The 20707-nt window shown below is 38.5% G+C and overlaps 1 long non-coding RNA gene across 1 annotated transcript; it reads right to left on the reverse strand.

Moving 5' to 3' along the window:
• Positions 1–16857: 16857 nt before the first annotated feature.
• Positions 16858–19041, reverse strand: LOC127151276 (uncharacterized). The gene is made up of 4 exons (XR_007824133.1): positions 18298–19041; positions 18118–18189; positions 17984–18033; positions 16858–16989 (listed from the first exon to the last, which is right to left on the reverse strand). It is a non-coding gene; the product is annotated as an uncharacterized LOC127151276 (long non-coding RNA).
• Positions 19042–20707: the final 1666 nt, after the last annotated feature.

A 20707-nucleotide genomic window follows, 5' to 3' on the forward strand; every position in this document is an offset into this window, starting at 1 on the left:
GGCTAAGCATCTGAGGGATTTCAGGAAGTATAATCCCACGACGTTCGATGGGTCTTTGGAGGACCCCACCAGGGCTCAGATGTGGTTATCGTCCTTGGAAACCATATTCCGTTACATGAAATGCCCTGAGGATCAGAAGGTTCAGTGTGCTGTTTTTATGTTGACTGACAGAGGTACTGCATGGTGGGAGACTACAGAGAGGATGCTAGGTGGTGATGTGAGTCAGATCACGTGGCAGCAGTTCAAGGAGAGTTTCTATGCGAAATTCTTCTCTGCCAGTTTGAGAGATGCCAAGCGGCAGGAGTTTCTGAACTTAGAGCAGGGTGACATGACAGTGGAGCAGTATGATGCGGAGTTTGACATGTTATCCCGCTTCGCTCCCGAGATGATAGCGACCGAGGCGGCCAGAGCTGATAAGTTTGTTAGAGGCCTCTGACTGAACATTCAGGGTTTGGTCCGAGCTTTCAGACCCGCTACTCATGCCGATGCACTGCGCCTGGCAGTGGATCTCAGTTTACAGGAGAGGGCTAACTCGTCTAAGACCGCTGGTAGAGGTTCGACGTCGGGACAGAAGAGGAAGGCTGAGCAGCAGCCTGTTCCAGTACCACAGCGAAATTTCAGATCAGGTGGTGAGATTCGCAGCTTCCAGCAGAAACCTTTTGAGGCAGGGGAGGCTGCCAGAGGAAAGCCGTTGTGTACCACTTGTGGGAAGCACCATCTGGGCCGTTGCTTATTCGGGACCAGGACCTGCTTTAAGTGCAGGCAAGAGGGTCATACAGCTGATAGATGCCCGTTGAGACTCACGGGGATCGCGCAGAATCAGGGAGCAGGTGCTCCACACCAGGGTAGAGTCTTTGCAACCAACAAGACTGAGGCTGAGAAGGCAGGCACAGTAGTGACAGGTACGCTCCCAGTGTTGGGGCATTACGCCTTAGTTTTGTTTGATTCGGGTTCGTCGCATTCTTTTATCTCGTCCGCATTTGTGTCGCATGCCCGCTTAGAGGTAGAACCCTTACACCATGTTCTATCAGTATCTACTCCTTCCGGGGAATGTATGTTGTCGAGGGAAAAGGTGAAAGCATGCCAGATTGAGATAGCAGGCCATGTGATTGAAGTAACGCTGATAGTTCTGGATATGCTGGACTTTGATGTAATCCTGGGTATGGATTGGTTGGCCGCTAACCACGCCAGCATAGATTGTTCACGTAAGGAGGTAACGTTTAACCCTCCCTCGATGGCCAGTTTTAAATTTAAGGGAGGAGGGTCAAAGTCGTTGCCTCAGGTAATCTCAGCCATCAGGGCCAGTAAACTGCTCAGTCAGGGTACTTGGGGTATCTTAGCGAGTGTGGTGGATACTAGAGAGGCGGATGTATCCCTGTCGTCAGAACCGGTGGTGAGGGACTATCCGGACGTTTTTCCTGAGGAACTTCCAGGGTTACCTCCTCACAGGGAGGTTGAGTTTGCCATAGAATTGGAGCCGGGCACGGTTCCTATATCCAGAGCCCCTTACAGGATGGCCCCCGCAGAACTGAAAGAACTGAAGGTACAGTTACAGGAATTGCTTGATAAGGGATTCATTCGACCGAGCGTGTCACCTTGGGGTGCGCCAGTTTTATTTGTTAAGAAGAAGGATGGATCGATGCGTCTATGCATTGACTATAGGGAGTTGAATAAGGTAACCGTAAAGAACAGATATCCCTTGCCCAGGATTGACGATCTATTTGACCAGTTACAGGGAGCCACAGTGTTCTCTAAGATTGATCTTCGGTCGGGATACCATCAGCTGAGGATTAAGGATGAGGATGTACCGAAGACAACATTTCGTTCCAGGTACGGACACTACGAGTTTATTGTGATGTCTTTTGGTTTGACGAATGCACCGGCAGTATTTATGGACTTGATGAACAGAGTGTTTAGGGAGTTCCTAGATACTTTTGTGATCGTGTTTATCGACGATATCTTGATATACTCCAAGACGGAGGCCGAACACGAGGAGCATTTACGTATGGTTTTGCAAACACTTCGGGATAACAAGTTGTACGCAAAGTTCTCGAAGTGCGAGTTTTGGCTGAAGCAGGTGTCCTTTCTAGGCCACGTGGTTTCTAAGGCTGGAGTCTCTGTGGATCCAGCTAAGATAGAGGCAGTCACCGGTTGGACCCGACCTTCCACAGTCAGTGAGGTTCGCAGTTTTCTGGGTTTAGCGGGCTATTATCGACGATTTGTGGAGAACTTTTCTCGTATAGCTACTCCTCTTACTCAGTTGACCAGAAAGGGAGCTCCTTTTGTTTGGAGCAAGGCATGTGAGGACAGTTTCCAGACCCTTAAACAGAAGCTAGTTACCGCACCGGTTCTTACTGTACCCGATGGTTCTGGCAGTTTTGTGATTTATAGTGATGCTTCCAAGAAAGGTTTGGGTTGCGTTTTGATGCAGCAGGGTAAGGTGGTCGCTTATGCGTCCCGTCAGTTGAAGAGTCATGAGCAGAACTACCCTACACATGATCTAGAGTTGGCAGCAGTGGTTTTTGCTTTGAAGATATGGAGGCATTATTTATATGGTGAAAAGATACAGATATTCACGGATCATAAGAGCTTGAAATACTTCTTTACTCAGAAAGAATTGAATATGAGACAGCGAAGGTGGCTTGAGTTAGTGAAGGATTACGATTGTGAGATACTGTATCATCCAGGCAAGGCAAATGTGGTAGCTGATGCTCTTAGTAGGAAGGTGTCACATTCAGCAGCACTTATTACCCGACAGGCCCCATTGCATCGGGATCTCGAGCGGGCTGAGGTTGCAGTGTCAGTGGGGGCAGTTACTATGCAGTTAGCCCAGTTGACGGTACAGCCGACTTTGAGGCAAAGGATCATCGATGCTCAGAGTAACGATCCTTATCTGGTTGAGAAATGTGGCCTAGCAGAGGCAGGGCAAACGGCTGAATTCTCGTTATCCTCTGACGGTGGACTGTTGTTTGAAAGACGCCTCTGTGTTCCGTCAGATAGTGCGGTTAAGACAGAATTATTAGCTGAGGCTCACAGTTCCCCATTTTCTATGCACCCAGGCAGTACGAAGATGTACCAGGACCTAAAGCGGGTTTATTGGTGGCGTAACATGAAGAGAGAAGTAGCAGAATTTGTTAGTAAATGCTTGGTGTGTCAGCAGGTTAAGGCACCAAGGCAGAAACCAGCGGGTTTATTACAACCCTTGAGCATACCGGAATGGAAATGGGAAAACGTGTCCATGGATTTCATTACAGGGCTACCGAGAACTCTGAGGGGTTTTACAGTGATCTGGGTTGTGGTGGACAGACTTACTAAATCAGCGCACTTCGTTCCGGGTAAATCCACCTATACTGCTAGTAAGTGGGCACAGTTGTACATGTCTGAGATAGTGAGATTACATGGAGTGCCAGTGTCGATTGTTTCTGATAGAGATGCCCGTTTCACTTCCAAATTTTGGAGGGGTTTGCAGACTGCTATGGGCACGAGGTTGGATTTTAGTACAGCTTTCCATCCACAGACTGACGGTCAGACTGAGCGTCTGAACCAAGTTTTAGAGGATATGTTGCGGGCGTGTGCATTGGAATTTCCAGGTAGCTGGGACTCCCACTTACATTTGATGGAATTTGCTTATAATAACAGTTATCAGGCTACTATTGGCATGGCACCGTTTGAGGCCCTGTACGGCAAATGTTGTAGATCCCCGGTTTGCTGGGGTGAGGTAGGTGAGCAGAGATTGATGGGTCCTGAGTTAGTTCAGTCTACTAACGAAGCGATTCAGAAGATTAGATCACGCATGCATACCGCTCAGAGTAGACAGAAGAGTTATGCAGATGTGAGGCGGAAGGACCTTGAGTTTGAGATAGGGGATAAGGTGTTCTTAAAGGTAGCACCTATGAAAGGTGTCTTGCGTTTTGAAAGGAGGGGAAAGTTGAGTCCCCGTTTTGTTGGGCCGTTTGAGATTCTAGAGCGGATTGGCCCTGTAGCTTACCGCTTGGCGTTGCCTCCATCACTCTCGACAGTCCATGATGTGTTTCACGTTTCTATGTTGAGGAAGTACGTGCCAGATCCATCCCATGTAGTGGATTACGAGCCACTAGAGATTGATGAAAACTTGAGCTATGTTGAACAACCTGTTGAGGTGCTTGCTAGAGAGGTGAAGACGTTGAGAAATAAAGAAATTCCCCTAGTTAAAGTCTTATGGCGGAATCACCGGGTAGAAGAGGCTACATGGGAGCGTGAAGACGACATGAGATCCCGTTATCCCGAACTGTTCGAGGAATAAAACTTTCGAGGACGAAAGTTCCCTAAGGAGGGAAGAATGTAACGCTCCGAAAATTTAAGGTAAAATTTTTCTCGTTTTATGTAAAGTGCAAGTTGATATAATAATAATATAATATTAATTATATTATTATTATTAATATTTATTTTATTTGTTATAATATTAATATTATAATTATTATTATTAATTAATATTATAGAAATATTATTATTTTAAAACAATAAACATTATTATTTCATAATATTAATTTATTATTTGTTTAATATTAATATTATTAATATATTATTATTATTACTTTATTATTATTATTATTTTTATTAATATATATATATATATATATAATAAAAATTATTATTATTTTTTTAAAACCCTAATTTCGCGCCGCCCCCCCCCATCCAAATTTTCTTCTTCTCTTCCGTTTCCTCCTTCCTCACGCCGCGCCACCGCCCCGAGCCCCATCCATCTCCTCTTCTTCCTCCATCCCTTCCTTCCTCGTCTCTGCCTCACCACCATCACCATCATCTCCGTCTCCGTCCTCTGCCCTATCTCCATCTCCGTCAGTGTGCGTAGCCTCGCCGGACGTTCGCCGCGGCCTCCATCCATTTCCGTTTCGCTTCCATCAGCCGACGCTTCTCCACCTCTCTCTCTTCGTTTCTACCACCGCCGGCTTCCTCTCCGTCATCAGCTCGTGTTTCCGACGCCGACAGAGCACAGAGGGAAGCGCCGTCGTTCGCCGGAAGGAAGAAGCCTCAGAACCGTGCTGCCGTTTTTCGTCCAACCCGACCCGGTTCCAAGCTGACCCGAACCCGTTTCCGGTCCGAGCCACACAAATCCGAGTGAGCCGAGCCGCGAGCCGAGTGAGCCGAGCCGCGAGCCGAACCGAGCCGAGCCACAAGCCGAGCCGAACCGAGACCAAGCCGAGCCGAGCCGAGCCGAGCCGAGCGCCTTCAAGCCGAGCCGAGCTCCTTGTTTCACCAAGCCACCTAAGCCTTCCTTCCTCTGCTCCGGGTCACGGTGAGTCTTCGGTAAGGATTGTTTTCGATGAATTCCCTAATGTTGCTACATCCGATTAGAGTTTGAATATTGGAATAAGTTATGGCCCTACTTTTCTCCCTTGAAGGTAGTTCAGAGTTGACACTTGGGTTCTCGGGTCTCGCGGTAGGCTTGGTTGGAGATAGCTTCTCTTCCTTGGGTAAGCCAACGGGTGTCGTTTCGGACCTTTTAAAGCGACTTCTGCTAGAGTCATCAACTAAAATCCTTGTGTTTTCGTTCAGGTTGATCTGTTGAGCGTGGATTTGATCGAGGGGCATAACCGAGTATCAGGTAAGGGTTTTCCTACTACTGGACCCCGAATCCAGACTGAAAACGTAGTAATCCACAGGGGATTACACGTTAGTGACTGTACTGAATAACTGTATGCGTGTTGACTGTTAAGTACTGATATTATATTTTGTCTGATGTAAATATACTGTGACTGCTATTTGTGGATTGAGATTTTATGTTGATGGACCTTAAAGTTACGGTTCAGTATGTAGTAAAACACTGGTCTGGATGTGGTTCATGGAGTTTGGACGGGGAAGGACAGTGAGTCCGGTTTTTGGTTGGTTAGTCGATTGGATCTAGGGTTTTTCCCTAATGGTGTGCGAGTTGGTAATGCATATAGCAACTGAGGGTGTAGATGTTTAAACCTATACTATCTGACTGACAAAGCCTATGGCGGGACTGTGATATGAATGCCGTTGGGATGTGACGGATGTAGACAGTTTAGTTTGGACTGAGGGGTAACGGTTAGCTTCATCTATGGGGTAGTGTGCCTTACGGATATGTGCGTCCTTCGGGAGCACTAGACTGATATGTGCATCCTTCGGGAGCACTAGACTGATATGTGCATCCTTCGGGAGCACTAGACTGATACGTGCATCCTTCGGGAGCACTAGACTGATATGTGCATCCTTCGGGAGCACTAGACTGATATGTGCGTTCTACGGAACCACTAGACTGTTATGTAGGGTACCCCCGAATAGGAAGTTAACTGTTGTCCCCTAACGGGCCCAGTAGTGGGTCCCTTACTGGGTATGTTTATACTCACCCTTTCTCTTCTTTAACTTTTGAGGTAGGGGTACAGCGAGGGGCAGACCGACGAGAGGCAGGAAGGATGCGTGAAGGCCATATAGACGCGTCTGGTTTTCTTATCGCTTCCGCTATGTATTTTGTCAGAATATTTTGACTTGTGATTTTGAACTGGTGATTTGATATTTTTATTTTGTGACTTTTTGATTTATTTAAAATAGGGCCCGAAACTGTCTTTTGTAAGGTTTCTAATGTTTTAATGAATCGTAACTGGTCCGTTTTAAATTTTGTGTTGAATGGTCGAGTTTTGGTGTTTGGTAGTGACCTCAGCTTAGTCCGGAAAGTTGGGTCGTTACAATGAATTAGCTTTCAGTAAATTTAAACCTCACCTCTTAAGTATTTTTGTGTAGCTCAAAATCAACAAAATACTAGAAAGGTTCTTATTGAGCTATAGAGAAGTTGGTCTTGCAAACTCCTTGTCTTCTTCAACATACATCTTTTGGATTTCTTCTTCTTCCTTTCTCAGCCTTCTACCCTTTGAAACCCTCTGAAATTTGGTGAAGGTGAAAAAAATGGTGAAGAATGGAATGAGAGAAGTTGGCACCGGAGGGAAAGAAGAAGAAGAAAAAGAAATTTTGAATTTCTCTTATTTTTTCCTTCCTTTATATCCTTTCCTTTCTCTCTTTTTTTTTCCTTTTATAAAAACCATTAAATACATATATCAAAAGTATTATATACTTAATTTCCAATTTCTTTTATTCTTTTCATATTTTTTTTTAAAAAAAATCCAAAGAAAATATTGGGTTTACAATGATGGTTTAAAGGATTCATTGACTTATGACCAGACAATGAATGATATAGATTGTCTAATTAACGTCAAGAATTGGCTAGCTAAGCAGTTTCAAATAAAAGATTTGGATATTGCGCAATGTGTTCTTATGATCCAAATTGTTCGAAACTGCAAGAACAAATCATTAGCCATGACTCAAGCATCTTATATGGACAAAATGTTGTCTAAATATAAAATGCAGAATTCCAAAACGGGATGGATTTCCATTAAGTAAATTCTAAAATAGTTTAAGAAATCAAAAGACTAAGTGCTTGTATAAAAGCTAAGGATATGAACCTTATCGGATACACTGATTCTAATTTTCAAATATGTTAGAAAGTCTACATCTGAATCAATATTCACTCTAAATGGAGGACCAGTAGTGTGAAGAAGCGTAAAGTAAAATTGTACTACCTTATCTAGGTAATGGTGCATCGTAGTGATGTTATAATAACCTCGATACTAGTTGAGAAAATCATGGCTATTTGGTTTACAAAGTTCTTCACGGCTAAATTGTTTGAAGGCCACCTAAAGAGTTTAGGTTTATGAAGTTTGTGCACTAGGACAAGTGGGAGAATGTTTGGGTGTATACCCTAGTTAATTGTATTCATATGCTCATTGTATTCATATGAGTAATTCTTTCATGGTTAAATTGAACATTGTTTATCACACTAGGAGTTTTAGTCCAAGTGGGAGTTTGTTGAAATTTATGTTCTAAAACTCGTAGTTTGTAGTTAAAATTATATTCTATTCAATAAAATGGTTATTGAGGACTTATTAGTGAAAATAAAATACTATAATCATGAATCCAATAAACTAAAGTATCAAGGCTATCTAGTGTAGACTTGAACTTTATGTAGAGGCATAAATGTGAATCAAGTTCAAGTATATAACACAACCGGTCTACAGTGTATGAATAAGGTTGGGCGCCCAACCTTATTTCGAGAACACTATGGATGCGACTCGCTTTGTAGTTAGTACAAACGATGTGATCTTGAATCATTCATGTAGAGACATGGAAGTGGGGGCATCCTACGTAAAGAGTTTACATAAGACTGTAACCATGAAATAGTTAGTTTTAAGTTATATCACTCGTTGACTATATAAACTAACTATATTGATTATGATGATCTAGGTAACTTAATCTTAATCCTGAGTTAATTATAATCTTTTGTTCAAATGGTATTATCCTTAGATCTACATAGGTGAGGGTAGCTCAATGACGCTGGTCGAATAAGCCTCCCATTTCAAAGGTAAGACTAGGTGGATGGCTAGGGACCTGGGTGTAAGACGGAATTCGCTCCTACGCATTTTACTGTAAGTAGATAAGTTATTCTCTTAAGGATTGAATCTAAGTCTTGAACAAGGGATCCCACCCTCTCATTGGCTCGAGTGGGATTTGGTTTATAAGTTAGACCTTAAACCAATTATTTAATAGTAGATTAGTGGGACTTAAGGTGCAAGATGTAATTTTTGAGGTAAAACGACAATTTGACCTAGCCAATGTTACGAATAACTTGTGGAGGATTAATTTATTGATCATGGTTATATCAGATGGACAGACATATATCTACAGTGAGAGGAGTGCAACTACGAGACTTTAGTGGAATGACCCATTAGTTAAGGAATGTTAATTGGCTTGGGCTAAAAGGGTGTAGCCAATTAATCTCGGATCGTTGGAGTCCATGATCTATAGGTCCATTAGGTTTCCCTACTATCTCATATAGAATAAAGTTAGAACAATATGTTGGAATAATTCGAATTGTTCGAATTAGGTAAAGAAAGAGAAATCGATGAATATATGTGATATAGTCATCGATTATAAGTTTGAGATGGAGCTTTATATTTAAATCAGATTTAAAATTTTAAAAATGAATACAAATTCATATTCGGAAGCTCGAAATTGATGGAAATGGTCAAAATTGTCAAAGGTCAAAATGTTGACTTTTACCTTTGAAAAGTCAAACTCTGACCAATTTTATATTCAAATATGATTTGAATTTTGAAAAAATGAGCATGGTTTCATGCTCGGGAGATCTAAAATTAATCAAGAAGGATGAAATAGTAAAAAGTCAAAATGTTGACTTTTGACTTGAAAAAGTCAAAGTAACTTTAAGTTGAATGGTCAAATGATCATATTAGTTAGTGGAAAAATCCAACATTTTGTTGGATAATCCCACTAACACTTAGTGGAATAGGTATCTACATGAGATGTAAACACTAAGTTCCACTCATGGTTAGGAGTTGAGATTTAAGAAACTAACATGCAATTTTGCATGTAATTAGTCTATTTAAATGGTAGTTTTTCAATTTGAAGAAAAATATTTTTGCAACCTTATTCAGGTTTGACTTTCACATCGTATAATTTTCACCGGTTAATTTTTCATTTTGAAGTTGTGCAATAATTAAGAAAAACATTCTAAAATAACAAACAATTGACCGTATTAGTTATCTTTGTCTTAACCATTACGCAAAATAATCCAATCAATTTTGCAAAAACAAACAATTAAAGAACCCTAATCAAACAAATGATTTAGTTTTTGAAATGATACTTCAGAAGTTTAGAGCAACAATCATTAAAGGGTGATCAACTACTTCTCTCTTGAATTGAGACATTCTTAGCTAATTACTAAAAACATAATAACTTTTATTCCTATAGCTTTTAGCTACCGTCATTTGGCCAAGGATTCATCAACTAACTTAATTCATCCTATAAGCGTGATCCTACCATTTTCAGATCCCAGTCCTTAAAGGTACGCTAGAAACCCTATCCATTTCTGGACTTCTGTTGTTCTAACTTCTATAATCAAACCCTTTGAAAGGATGGTCGTCCAGAATGACACGCAAGTGGATCATAGAAATTTCACAGTGCAACCTAATGAAGGAGACTGTAGGATACATTGACATGCGTTCTTCTCCCTCTTACTTTGAACATTTACCCTAGTAACTTTGTTATTGACCAATACAAACACTTTCCAAAGGGAGGTCACACCGAGGGCAACACGAAGCCGAGTAGGGATGTCACGAGTGAACGTTTAAGGATGTGAGAGCTAAAAATTTATATATCATATATACCAATTTTCTCCTACTAAAATGTTATATTAATTTAAGGTTTGTTGTACTTAACTAAATTTTGGCTAAATGAATTTAACTAAGTCTATTCTTATTATAACTTTTATAATAAAACTTTACTTTAAAGTTTCTAGGTGTATTAAACCATTTAATTTACCTAGTGACATCTTATGCTAATAGTAATAAGGCTAATTCAATGTCGGTTCCTTGTTAGTTTCCAGATAGGAGGTGTTCCGTAAACCATCAACTTAAGTATTCCCAGCCTTAGAAAAAACTTTACTGGTGGAGTTCCCTTATAACCTTAAATTCTATTTGTCCTACTTAGTTTCATTAAGGGAAAGTTTCATAAATATAACAAACCACTAAAATATTTACGGCCTGTGTAAGAAAGCCCATGAAGTTAATCATTTTTTAAATATTCCAGGTTTGTCCTCCCGTCTTTCTTCTTCGTTGCAATTTCCTTCTATTGTCTTTCTTCTTTTTCTCTTCTTTTTTCCGTTGTGATTTCTTTCCATCATCTTTCTTCTTTTCCTCTTTTTTTATGTCGTTTAGGTTTAGATAAATCTAAACATTGTGTACAAAAAATAGCCAAATCTAAAGGATCGTGTAGGAAGAATCTTGAAAAAAATCATTTAGATTGGAGTAGCCAAATCGAAACGATCGTGTAAAATAAATAATTGATCGTATAGATAAATCTAAACGAACATGTAGCAAAAGAATCTTGAAAAAAATCATTTAGCCAAATCTAAACGTTCGTGTACCAACTTTTGAAAAAATAAATCGTTTAGATTTGGCTACCCAAATCTAAACGAACAAATCTAAACGATCGTGTAACCCAATTAAATGATTGTGTAGCCAAATTAATCAATAGAATTGAAAAAATAAATCGTTTAAATTTGCCTATCCAAACTTAAACGACCAAATCTGACCAAATCTAAATGATCGTGTACCAAAACAATAGCCAAATCTAAACAATCATGTACCAAATATATTACGCGCGTTATTAACGGCATGGTTGACGGGGCATTTTTTATATTTTCCATTATGGGCCTATGAGTTTTTTTTTTCATTTTCAGAATTGTTATATACAGTGTAAATATTTTTCCGCTTTGTTATATTTTTTAAAAGACCCCTTTCATTAAACTAAAAGAAGACTTCATTTTAACCCTATTAGAATTAATGTGATCTTGGGTCTTTTTAATTTTAAACAATTTAAAATTAAATCAAATTAACCCTAAGACCTATGTTTGCATGCAACTCTTTATTATAGGTTGACGGTTTCTAATTATCAAATTTTATAACTATTATAGAATTAATTAAGTAGCTCTATAATATGCATACTATGGTTTAATTAATTAAAAACAAATTATGATTAAATAAAACCATGTTACATGCAAAACATTACATTAATATAATAATTATATTAAACTATGAATGTAATATGCTCAATGCAAATTTATTTTCATCTTAATTAATATTACACTTATATTTTAAAAAAATCATCAAAACCAATCTAGCATACACGAGACATTAATTTAAATATAACAAATTATATTTGACTAAGTAATGTCATGTATCATGCTTATTCAATTTCATATATTTAAAATATCAATATACTTTAAATAACTTAGGAAATTCATAATCATGCATTAATACCATACATTATAACACTTATAATATATAAGAACGCATGAAAACATACTTAACCTAAAGTAGGATTTATCTAAATGGCATTGATAAAGCATTTAAATAACAATTGAACAGGTAAAATTGGCCCCTAGGATAAAATAAAGAAAAAAATTACAATAATGAAGCTTTAAAAATATCCTTAAAATGCTTTCAAAGCTCCAAAGCTGGTCTCGAAACATTCAAAAAGCTTCAAATTGGGTAAAAAAACCTTGACACTGCCCAAAAAATGGAAGAATCTACCTAAAACAAAGCTGAACCGATGTCAAACCAAGCAACAGATGAAGAATCGGAGCCGAACCGCACCAAATTGCTAAACTTGGGCTAAAACCAAACCGACCACCTTGAACTGGAGCTGACCATGCCAACCGTCCGAAGTCGAGCTGTCGAACCGCGTCTGCACCATACCGAGCCGTCAGCCCTACTTCCTCCTCTAGACGCACTGAGTTTTTTTTACATCTTGATTTATGTGCAATGCCAAAAAGCACACAATTGGAGGCCTTCCGATTGTCCATTTTTGGTGAATTTGAATCCACATTTTGACTCTAAATCACAAGATTTGCAGTAAAAAATGCGAAAAAAAACCAGGGACCTTTACAATTGGTCATATTAAAAAAACTGTAAACCTATCGCCAAATTTTACAGAAAACATCCAATTGCGAAACACACATTCACAATGAAGCTCCTACCAAAGTAATTCAAATTTTTAAAATTTTCAATTAAAAATTGAGATGTCTCTAATACCAATTAAATGGATGAAAACCCTACGTAGTAGAATATTTAACGGAACGCATGACTCAAATTAATTGGAATCTAAAAATACCAGTACATTGGCAAAGTACAGAAACTAATTTCTATGGTAAGCATGATTTCAAATTACATATAGAGAAGGGAAGAACACTTACTCTCTTTAACGACTCTGAATCTGCCAATCACCAAATTTTGGACACCACCACTTGGAAACTTTCCTATGCTCTGATAATGGGATTTTGGCTTGTGGAAACCAAAATCAGAAGGAAAATTTTAGGGAGATTTTTATTTAAGAGAATACGCAGAGGCAGAGGCAGATTGGTAAAATTCTCAATCTCTTTGTTGTATATAAAACTCCCTCTTCTTCGAAAGATGGAGACAAAATGGGAACATGGGAAAACCACCCATGTTCCCTATTAATTTAATAAATTAAATTAGTAATAATATTAGATTAATTAATTAAGTAAGCAAGGGATCTATTAAAAAATATAACAAAGTGACAAAATATTTACACTGTATAGAATAATTTCAAAAATGGAAAAAGCCCACAGACCCTTAATGGAAAATACAAAAAATGCCCTGTGATTATTTGGCACACAGCACGCGTAATATATTTGGTAAACGATCGTTTAGATTTGGCTATTCTTCCCAACATGATCATTTAGATTTGGCTATCCAAATCTTTTTTCAAGATTCTTTGTTATACGATCGTTTATATTTGGCTATTATTTGGTACACGATTGTTTATATTTAATCGTCTAAATTTGGGTAGCTAAATCTAAATGATTTTTTTTTTCAAGATTCTTTGTTACATAATTGTTTAGATTTGGCTATTCTTTGGTACAAGATCGTTTATATTTAATCGTTTAAATTTGCATAGTCAAATCTAAACAATCTTTTTCAATATTATTTGGTACAAAATCGTTTAAATTTGGTTGTCAAATCTAAGTGATTCTTTTCAAAAAAATTTGGTACACGATCGTTTAGATTTGATCGTTTAATTTTGGATAGCCAAATCTCAATGATTTTTTTTCAAGATATTTTTGTACACAATCGTTTAGATTTGATCGTTTAAATTTGACTACCCAAATCGAAATTATTTTTTTAAGATTCGTTGTACACGATCATTTAGATTTAACTATGTTTGGTACATTAGTGTGTAGATTTTGCTATCCAATATCCAAGGAATTTTTTTACAATCTTTTATATTTGGCATACAGTCTTAAACAATCAAATAACTGTTTGAAAAAAATGAAAAAAATAGATCTTTTATATTTGGTATACGATCTTGAATCAAATAACAATTTGAAAAAAAAATAAAAGCAAAATTGCAGATGAAGAGAAAAGGAAAAGAAAAATTAAAGAAGAAAGAAAATGGAAATAAAGGGTAAACGAAAATATTTTTCAAAAAATTGCAGAAGAAGAAGGGAAAAAGACGATGGAAAGAAAAAAATTGTAGAGAGGAAGATAAGAAAGATAATAAAAAGGAAGGGCAAACCTGACATATTTCAAAAAAATGGTCAGCTTTATCGACTTTTTCATTTTGTTGCACGAACCATAAAATTTTGTCAGTTTGTTATATTTATGAAAATTAACCTTTAATTAATTAAATTAATACTTAATTAAATGGGAAATTTTCATGGATATAACAAAACAATAAACTATTTGCATCCCGTATAACAAGCCCATTAAGGCAAATTATTTTTTTAGATTTCCTTATTTGCCCTTACTCTTTTCTAACGATCTTTTAAATTCGATAGTTCTTCTTCTTCCCAATCTTTTCACGATCTTCGTTTTCGAGTTATTCATCTCGTCTTTTATGTATCTTTCATCTTGATCATTTTTTGCCTTTTTCATAATTTTCGACACATTCGCTCTCATATTCATCATCTTCGTTAACATTGTTTCTTTTCTTGTCATCTTGGACAATCAAAATCTTCTTGTCGATCTTCGTTTTCGAGTTATTCAACTCGTCTTCTATAAATCAGAATGTCTTCTCTATTGATATTGTCTCAGTGATTTTGGTTTCGGTATGTAGAAATATTATTTTTTGTTTGAACTATCTAGTTGATTATAACATTTCGTTCAGAATTATATATTACGACGTCAAGATAGAATATTTAGAATATGTAGGTATTAATGTAAGCCATTTTGTATTTCGTTATGAAGATTTTTGAAGATTTTAATGATTGTTTACGTCGAAATAAGAATTTATATTTCAGTATGAATGTCGTTTTTGTTTTTTGTTATTTGTAAGAATTTAAAGTTTTTTTTTCTATTTAGAACTTTTAAGAACCACTGTAAGAATTGTGTATTTCATTATGAAGATCGATAGTTTAAAGTTTTTCACGATAATTTTGATTGAATTACTTGATTGTTTACCTCTATTAACATCATCGTTTATCAACATACAGACGATTGTTTTGCTATATGAACACAATCGTTCATCTTTATGAACACGATCGTTCATTTATGAACACCAAAAGTTTTGATATATATATATATATATATATATATATATATATATATATATTATCAATGCCTTTAAACGATCATGTATCTAAGTCAATACGATAGTTTAAACGATCAGCTTCTTTGAATGATCATTTAGTTTATTTTATACGATGGTTTGATTTATTTTATACGATCGTCTATTGTAGTTAAATGATCGATTAGTATTTATTATCTTTTTTGCAATATCGTTTAGTACATTTTATTCTCTTATTCTGTGATAGATATCTATCTCATTCTTTCTTTCACCATTAAATACTTAATTATATTTTCTTTATTTCCATATTAGAATGTCTATTCCTATTGTTATTTTTTATGGAGGTCAATGGAACGGCTACAATGTTTATGAGAATTACTCAATGTCCGAAATTTTGGTAGATATGCGAGTCAGCTTTAATTCTTTGGTTTCTTTGACATGTGAACAAATTGAATTGGATGAATCAGTAGAACTATCTGTTTTAATTGATTTTAGTAAAAGCAATGATCAAACTGTCATGCCAATAAAGAAAGACAATGATGTTGCTTGGTATTTAGCTTTTGTTGAAGATGTAACTAATGGACATTCATTAGTTGCCCATGTAAGTGTTAATTCTTTGGGAATGTCTTCTTCACTTGGTAGTGTATGGAAGAATGTTGATATGTCACTAAATATAGGTTCTTCTTCTATTTCAAATGATGAAGTTATAAGAGACATCTCTTATTATTCTGATTTGAAGGAAAAATGTTTATTTGAAAGTAAATAAGTGCTTTCAAAGTGTTTTGTATAATAACAGTGAAGACCAACTTTCAATTTAGGACTAGAGTATCAAATTTGAAGTCTCCTGAATTTAGAATTCTGCAAGCTGTAAGTGGTATGTTCGGGCATCTCATTATAAGAAGAGCGATCTGTGGATGCTACAAAAATACACTTTTGACTATAATCGTTCATTGAGTACTGCCTAAAGTTATCACTTGCAAGCTTCTTCAACATTAACTGGCAGTTGTTTGATAGATGATTTTAGATTCATGTCTACTGATCGTTCTATTCCTAAAGAGATTGTACATAAGGCTCTATAAATCTTGGAGTTAATATAAGTTACCAAAAATCTTGGAGGGGGAAAGAACATAAGGTAAAGATATTACATGGTGATGCAATTGAATCGTATGCATTGATTCCAAGATTCTTTGATAAATTGGTTGAATCTAACCCAGGTATGATCAATTTTGTGTATCAAATTTAAATTTATTTGCAGATAGTTACGGATAGACTAATATCACAATCTATCTAGATATACCAATATTAACATCTTTCACATTCTTTTTTTGTCCTTTTTTGTTTCTCCTGATATAAATGTCTTTGTAATTATTATAGATACATGCACTTGTTTAGCAATGGGTGATAGTGGTCATTTCAAGTTTCGCTTTATGGCTTTTGGAGCATCAATTGAGGGGTGGAAATTGTAACGACCCAACTTTCCGAACTAAGTTGAGGTCACTAATACTGCTAAGACACGACAGTAAAACACACAAACTCATAAAAGACCTATTACTTTTCATTTAAAACATTCAGAATATCACAAAAACAGTTTCAGGCTCGATTTTAGATCACTTTCTCAAAAGTTGAAAATATGGTTCACAAAGTCATCAAAATAAAATGGTAAGACCAATGTTCTAACCATGACTCCATCTGACAAATGAAAAATAAAAAGTAACAAAATACATCAGCGGAAGGATAAAGAAAATCATACGTGTCCATATGGCCTTCACGCATCCTTCTTGCCCCTCGCCGGTCTGCCCTTCGCCATACACTTACCTGAAAAGTTAAAGAGAAAAAGGGTGAGTGTAAAATATATCCAGTAAGGGACCCACTACTGGGCCCGTTAGGACAATAACAGTTAGCTTCCTATTAAGGGGTACCCTACATAAACAGTCTAGTGGTTCCGTGGAACGCACACATCAATCAAGCTAGTGATCCCGTCGGATGCACATATCAGTCTCGTGATCTCGAAGGATGCACATATCAGTCTCGTGATCCGGAAGGATACCGTGCCCATAAGATATGCTACCCCATAGATGAAGCTAACTGTTACCCCTCAGTCCATACTAAACCGTCTACAACAGTCACATCACAATAACATTCAAGTTAACGTTGCAGTTTATAAGCTTAACCAGTCTGATAGTTTAGGTTTAATCAACAGTCTCCTCGGTCGTTATATGTATATCCAATTCACACTTCATCGTTACATTCCCTAAATTCAGTCTAATAGTCAAATCATCATTTTGTAAATCCCCTTGACGGTACTTCGTCTCAATTCAAACCCTAGCACATCTATAGGTAATCTATTTTATGCATAACGTCCATATTAGGCATAACAGTCGTATTCAGTTTACAGCATCGCTGAACCGCGTATACACACAATCTACCCAACAGATTTCCAAATCCTTGGTACCTCCACGACATAATTCATAACCAGTATCCAAATAACAGACTTCAACTTCATATAACATTAAGATTTCATAGTCCATCGACATACTATTCCAGTTCACAACATAGCCCAACAACATAACTACAATACACAGAACATCTGGGCATCGGTGCCTATTCGCAGAAACAACTCATTAACGTATATAAGCACATAGGATACAACTAATGATCACATTACCTTTAATCAGTCAAGAGCATATAAGTAATATGTACTAGTCAAACATGCATCAATCAATTTAATACAGTTACTATCGTATAATTCCCATATTGGTTATTACATTTCCAGTCTCGATCCGAGGTCTAGTAGTAAGAAATCCCTTACCTTAATTGTAGCTAAATTCCTTGTTCAATTTGACGTCCAAACGAATCCACCTAAACACAAACATAAGGGTTTAACAATGACATCACCTAAAATCCACATTACAAAACGTTCAAAAGCAACTTCTACCGGCTTACTCAAATAGAGGAGAGTTGTTCCAACTACACTTGCCGTAACACCCCTGAACTCGAGCGTCACCTCGCTAACACCTTCAGGGGATCAACAGTTAACCCAACCAATGAGTCCAACATTTTAATCCAACATTTAAACCCACATTGACTAATGAAAACGTGAGAAATTTCTCACATTGAACTTACCAAAACTCATCAGGACTCGCCACGGATAGAAGGGCTTACGCGGCTCAGTGAACCAGGAGATTGGCGTTGAAAAACAGCTCGGCTCGCGGCTCAGCTCAAATTGTCTAGGCTCACGGCTTGGCTTGGCTCGGCTCGGCTCAGCTCGCGGCTCATGAATTGGCTTGGTTTAGCTTAGGCTCGGCTTGGATTCGCGGCTCGGGTACGGCTCAACTTGCTCGTTTGTAGCTGGCGCACACGCGAACGGCTAGTATTCTCTGCTTCACTCGACGACGATCGAAAGAGGGACGTACGACGGTGAAAGTGAGCAGTTCTGTAACGACCCAACTTTCCGGACTAAGCTGAGGTCACTACTCAATACTACGACTCGACCACAGAACATAAAAAAACATAACGGACCGGTTACGATTCATTAAAAACGTTAGAAATATTACAAAAGCAGTTTCGGGCCCTATTTTAAATCACAGTCACGAGAGTTTCAAATACAATACTCAAGTCATCAAACTCAAAATCACAAAACCAAATATTCTAACAAAATACATCAGCGGAAGCATAAAGAAAACCAGACGCGTCCATATGGCCTTCACGCATCCTTCTTGCCCCTCGTCGGTCTACCCCTCGCTGTACCCTTACCTGAAAAGTTAAAGAAGGGAAAGGGTGAGTATAAAATATACCCAGTAAGGGACCCACTACTGGGCCCGTTAAGGGACAACAGTTAACTTCCTATTCACGGGTACCCTACATAACAGTCTAGTGGTTCCGTAGAACGCACACATCAGTCTCGTGATCCCGAAGGATGCACGTATCAGTCTAGTGATCCCGAAAGATACACCTATCAGTCTAGTGATCCCGAGGGATGCACATATCAGTCTAGTGCTCCCGAAGGATGCACATATCAGTCTAGTGATCCCGAAGGATGCACGTATCAGTCTAGTGATCCCGAAGGATACATCTATCCGTAAGGTACACTACCTCATAGATGAAGCTAACCGTTACCCCTCAGTCCATACTAAACCGTCTACAACAGTCATACCCCAACAACATTCATATTACAATTCTCCCTAGGCTTCACCAGTCAGATCGTATAGGTTTAAACAACTACATCCTCAGTTGCTATATGCGTTTCCAATTCACACACCATTGTGATATTCCTTAGATCCAGTCAACTAGTCAAATCAGAATCAGACTCACAATCCTTCCACGGCAAAACTCCATGATCAATATCCAGACAAAAGACTACCACATACCTAACCTCAAGACTTTAAAGTCAATCGACATACAATTCCGGTCCACAACGTAGCCCATTAACATAACTACAATACACGGAACATCCGGGCATCGGCGCCTATCCGTAAACAACTCCTTACACCCGATGGCACACAAGCTACAACTAGCGGTCACGTTACCTTTACATCAGACAAGAGCATAACAACAATACTTAAAAGTCAAACATACATCCATTTATTCAGTACAGTTACTAACGTGTAATCCCCTGTGGATTACTACGTTTCCAACCTCGATCCGAGGTCCAGTAGTAGGAAATCCCTTACCTGATACTTGGTTATGCCCCTCGATCGAGTCCACGCTCAACAGATCCACCTAAACGAAAACATAAGGGTTTAAACGATGACACCAGCAAAAGTCACATTTTTAAATCATTCGAAACAACAACGTCGAGTTACCCGAGTAAAAAGGAGCTATTCCCAAATGAACTTGTTGTGGGACCCAAGAACTTGAGCGTCAAACCCCTATTACCTTCAAGGAACGAAAGATAGGACCCAGTCTTACTCCAATATTCAAACTCGAAACGATCATGGCAACATTGGGTAAATTACCAAAATGATCCTTATCGAAGACTCACCGTGACCCGAAGTGGAGGGAGAAAAATATGGCTTAGGTGGCTCGGCTCGGCTTGGCTCACCCTCGGCTCGGCTCGACTCGGCCTCGGCTCGGCTCGGCTCACCCTCAGCTCGCGGCTTGCAGCTCACGGCTCAACTTGGCTTGACTGGGCTCGCGGCTCGGCTCGATCTTCGGCTTGACTCGGCTCGCAGCTCGGCTCACAGCTCGACTCGCGGCTCGATTTAGATCGTGGCTCGCGGCTGGGCTCGGTCCTCAGCTTGGCTTGACTTGGCGTAGCTCGCGGCTTGCGGCTCAACACGCGACTCGACTTGGTTTAGATCGGCGGCTCGGGTCAGCTTGGAGTCACGGCTCGGGTACGGCTCTTTGCTCCACCCGACAACGACTGAATGAGGGACGAACGGCGACGGAACGGAGTTGCTCACCTCGGTTGTTCTGGGCTGCATCGAGTACACGGGATGAGGAGAAGGAAGCGCCAGAGGCGGCGATTGGAGTTAGAGGCAGATCCGGCGTCGAACGGCGGAGCTAAAAAAAAAAGTTTGGCTGTCGCGAGGGC

The sequence above is a fragment of the Cucumis melo genome, chromosome 10 (assembly GCF_025177605.1).
Source record: "Cucumis melo cultivar AY chromosome 10, USDA_Cmelo_AY_1.0, whole genome shotgun sequence".
Taxonomy (NCBI): Eukaryota; Viridiplantae; Streptophyta; class Magnoliopsida; order Cucurbitales; family Cucurbitaceae; genus Cucumis; species Cucumis melo.